The 5,259-nt window shown below is 25.6% G+C and overlaps 1 long non-coding RNA gene across 1 annotated transcript; it reads left to right on the top strand.

Annotated features, from left to right (window-relative positions):
• The first annotated feature begins 3,241 nt into the window (after positions 1–3,241).
• On the top strand, positions 3,242–4,929 carry LOC122637288. Its single transcript, XR_006329213.1, has 2 exons — positions 3,242–4,003; positions 4,667–4,929. It is a non-coding gene; the product is annotated as an uncharacterized LOC122637288 (long non-coding RNA).
• Positions 4,930–5,259: the final 330 nt, after the last annotated feature.

The following is a 5,259-nucleotide window of genomic DNA, read 5'->3' as shown; positions in this document are numbered from 1 at the left end:
TAACTTTGCACTTTAATATGGCCAATTGACCGACAAGATGAAATCCGATACAAGTCCAGAAACAATCAGTTCCGCAGTAACCAGAAAGGATCATTATTGTACGTATAAATTGGTGTAAGCAAACAAATATATAACTTTTTGTATCGTACGGTTTCACTATGGGCCTCGCTTTATAAGGTAATTTATATTCAAATGTAGAATTTTGTATAGCTGCAGTGAAAAATAATATTAATGGAGATTTAAGAAAATTATTTATCAATTTTTTTACTCTTCATATTTTCATCGTTTGATCGGAGATAATAGATAAATAAATAAATAAATATATATATGTATATATATATATATATTTATATGTATGTATGTATTAATATATATAGATATATACAACTATCGTTTGATTTTTCTTGTTTTTTCATTTTTTCTTTTTTAATTTTTTATCGCTTGGACAATGACAGATGAATACGTTTAATTAATTAATTATAATTCGAAGACCATTGAAATATCAATATTCGAATTATCGAGATAATTACCCATTATTATATTCGGTGTGACAGTTCTAATATAATACAAAACAATTAAGATCGTTGACCAAGGACACAAAATTATGACAAATTTAAAAGAAATTTTGTTAAATTTTAAAAAAGTCAATTTTTCTTCGTCACTTTTATAAGTATCTGCTGTGTAGTCCATTTTGGTTTCGATCAGAAACTGTGACAAAGAACGATACTTTATTCGTAACATTAAGATTTTTGTCACCGTCATTATTACCAACATATTCTCCATTACGTTCGACAAAACGTAACGAAAATCTTGAATGTTTGTTATCATATCTAATATTGTAAGTATAAAAAAAACACCGCCATAAATTATAAACGATATGAATAAACTGTCACGAGTTTCCAACGGCCAAATTCCTGACAAAGAAAGCAGATGTCTGCTGATTGTTATCGCTTTTTTTACATTAGAGAAATCTGTCACCTGAAAAAAAAAGAAAAAAAGAGATAATAATAAGAATAAATAACGTTTGATTGAATGCTGTGGTAAAATGCAAAAAAAAAGGAAATTAATGAATGAATCGCTTTTATTTTTTTCTAGTCTAAATTAGATTAAATTAAATTCTATATAATCAAGTGGATATCATTTTTTCAATAATTGTTCAATTTCTTTAAAATCTGAAACAGAACGTCTTCATAATTTATGTAAGTGTTTTCTAAAATTTGAATTGAAACTATTCGAGCATTTCATTACTTTTAAAGATTGAAATGTGTATGATCATATTGCCCCCATTTTAAAAACATATATTCAATGATGAAATTAAAATTATCTGCAGCAATTTCGACAATGGTACAACAACAAAATTTTATATGAAAACAATATCAAATTTTTGATCCAAAAAATCACGAAGGAATATATAATGTTCTATTAATAACAGTATATAAAAAAAGTTCATTTTAAAGGAAAAAATAAAAAATTCGAAAAATTACATCGCTTTTATTTAAATTATATACTTTCACAAATAACCATAATTAAAAATATATTGTTAGATATATAATATGTACAAGTACTTACTATATTTTCCTCTTGTATCCAATAAATAATATGTAATATGCTAATTCATTGCCTAAGTACTTAGTAATTAGTAATAGATACTACTAATAATAATTATTATAGTTAAATAATTAATAATAAATATTAATAATAATTATTATTACTGGTATCCTTTACTAACTAATTAACCAACATCGGCTAATAACAAGCAATTATCTATCGATTCACAGTAGGATAAAAATTCTACTAATAACTCTGTAAGTAAAGTAGAAATCTATTATCATCTGATGGTAAGGTAGAAAACTACGAATTTATATCTGATGATAAGAAATAGTATTTAACTTTAATAAATTCGAATCTTAATATAATTTTTATATATAAAAGACATATATATTTTTTCAAATCGTTTTTACATTTTACCTTATTTAACGCACTTAATGTACTCTCTATGAATGAAAAATATTCTATAATATATCAATTTTTATGCATACGAAATACCATACGAAACCATATATTATCCGAGTCAACATTAGAAAACATCAATTCTTGTTGAATTTCCGATCGTGGATTTTCGCGTAATTTCTCCTATTTTCAGATGTAACTATTATTATAAGCTACTCAACATGTACCGAATATCGAGTTACAACAAAGATTGAATATTATCTAAGGAAAATAAATATTTTTTTCATATACAACCAGAAGATTAAAAAAGGCTACTAGGAAAGCGCTATATAGTATTATATGACTGTTTTTTTTGTAGGATTATTTATAGAATTTTATAGTTTTTGTTACACAGACTTTTATAATATTGTATGTTTTTAAATAAAAGTTATTTATATATAATAGAAAAAAAAGTTCTCATTAGATCACTGAAATTAAACTGCTTGAGAACACCGTGTATTATTGACGTTTCTTTTATTGTTTTTTAATATTTTCTATCAATCGGTAACAATCAAACTAAAATGTAATACTGTGGTTTCCATCTTTTACGTCTGCCTTGACATCACGCAATTGTTGTACGCCCTCTGTTGGTAACGAGTTAAAGCTTCACTATGTTGTCATTTTGAAAGAGAGGTTATTGTTTATGATCAGCGAAAAAACATTCTCGAATGGCATTAATGTTTGATGTACGCATTCATAACTGTAATTATTAGATTAAAAACGATTTTGTCAACAAATTATTGAACAAGTGTACATCTTTTCTTCATCATTGAATTTACGTCGATTTCATTTACGATACGCATAAAGAAAGGTTATATAGCGCCTTTCAATAAAAACAAGGTAATCTTAATTTTTCATTACTAAAATAGTATCTATAACTTCTATTTTGTTGTTCTTTTACTTTTTTCTTTTTGTAATTTAATTGATAATCGAGCAACGATGTTCTTTTTCAATAAGTTTTCAATAACTTTAAAGTTTTTTCAATAAGTTAGGAATACTAACTTTTAAATCTTCAAGTTTCTGAAAAACGAGACTAGTAGAGTTTGATGAAGTGTATTCAAATAAAACAATGTAAGCAATAAAAGTGATATAATCATAGATTTGCATATTCTTAATTTGGTATTGAATGATTTTATAATTTGTAGTTTACAATGAAGTAAGAATAAATATCATTAAAGACTTTGCTAAAAGAAATATATTAGTTTCTAGAAATACATTAATTTCTTATCGAAGTTGTAAAAAGTTGAAATTGTAAAAGTGGAAAATATTTCACATCGTATAACTACAGATAATGAAAAAAAAGATAATTGAAAGAATGAAAACACAATTTCGACAGAGAAAGGAGGTGCTATCTGAGACACCATTTTTTGATGGTAAGACTATCAAGGATTGTTTCCTAGACAGTACCATTGATCGATTATTGGAATGTTATGTTCAAGCTATAAAATATAATGAATATAGCTTAGATGTTATAAAAAAAGCTATATATACAATCTTCTTCCATATAGTATCAACGAATGACAAGCTGCTTCAAAATTTTTCTTTAAGCAACTGGTGTAAATATAAAATAGTTGGAGCAGAACTTTATCTACAAGACTTCTTTACCTGAGCTTGTTATGTTGATTGTATGGCTACTTTACAAAAATTTGGCAAATTCAAATGTATTGAAGAAATGTCTCGTAGAAAAAACATAATATAAATAAATTATTCAATAACACTGTGTGAATAAGTGTATCAAAAAATGTATTTGTGGAGTCCTATACATTGAAACTTGATTTATATGATGTCATTATATTTATTGATGGTAATACAAGCAGATTGAAAGAGCTAAGAGGTAAAATAGCCATACTGAAAGAATTGAACAAGCAGGAAATTAATAAAGTACAGCTACAAGCTAAAATATTGTCTAAAATGATAAGATTTTTGGAAAGATGAAAGAGAATTTATTTGGATAATACAGAAGAAGATGAACATTATAATGGTGAATGGTTTTAATTGCTGTTTTTACTAAAACGTAAGTTTTTATTTAAATTACTTTTTACTCACAATTTCTCAAGAACTTTATTTTTTTAAACAAATGATCCGTTTTCTCAGAAACTATTTAAGATTGATTTTTAATTTTTCTTTAGTTAATTTATAACGTATATTAAATCTCTAATATCATAAAGATATAGCATAACACAGAAATAAAAAAAAAAAAGAAATGTAAAGAAATAATAGAGAAAAAAGATTTCGTCTTAATTCTTAATATATGTAGTTCAATGAAAATGGAGCGTAAATTTATAAAATATGTATAAGTAATCTGCGGAAGTTTCATTAAGTTAGATGCAACAGTTCTATAGAAAATGGATCATGAAGTTAACAAATTTAACATTAGTGGGATAGGTTATTTATAATACTCTTCTTATTATTTTTTATTTTGTGCTGCTATTACTTTTTACTTATTTGCATTTTATAAATATAGGTATTTTTCTATAATAAACTTGTTACAGTACTCGTTAAACCATATCCAAAATGTATTTAGAAGTGTATTATTTTATTAATATGATTAATATAATCAATCTAATCCTAGCAGCGATAAAAAAAACTGAAAGTAGAAGAAAAAAAGGAGATATTAAAATCAATGAGTACGATAGAAAAATAAAGAATGTCTCTATATTTACGTTTATATTTACAGATTGATTTGGAGAAATAGAAACAACGGAAGTGTATTAAAAAAGAGTGAATAAAAAGTGGTTTTTAAGGATGTCAAGAATGTTACACTCATCAAGGAGTTTTAGTATGGTGAAAGTATATTTATAATCAAACAAACAGGATTTATAGAAGAATTATTAATCGAAAAATTGTTGAGGACAAGTCCTGTTATCAACCGAATTTATCTTTTGATACAATTAAATAAAGAGAAGAATGCTTCAACGTAATAAGCTCATTGGAAATTCAGTTACTTGTTTACTTGTAATCTAATTATTATTTCTGTATTCTTATTTCATCCTGATTCAACTTAGAGATTCAATGTAGAAAGACCATAGAAAGCTTCTTGCGGAACGGACACTTGTTCGAAATCAAATTTAATCGTTCGTGATAACAAGAGATACATTATTTCAAGGCTATTAAAGTTTAGTTATAAACTATTCAATTAAGTTGGAACATCCTACGAGTTTGCGATGTGTCAAACGTTTCGTAGGATAGAGAAGGAAGATGATACTGTACAAGAACGCATCTGCGATTAAAATATACCGTCGTGCGTTATTAACTGCTGACCTAGTTCGA

The sequence above is a fragment of the Vespula pensylvanica genome, chromosome 25, assembly GCF_014466175.1.
Source record: "Vespula pensylvanica isolate Volc-1 chromosome 25, ASM1446617v1, whole genome shotgun sequence".
NCBI lineage: Eukaryota > Metazoa > Arthropoda > Insecta > Hymenoptera > Vespidae > Vespula > Vespula pensylvanica.
The sequence above is the reverse complement of the archived record's forward strand: the minus strand, read 5'-3'. Positions and strand labels throughout refer to the sequence as shown.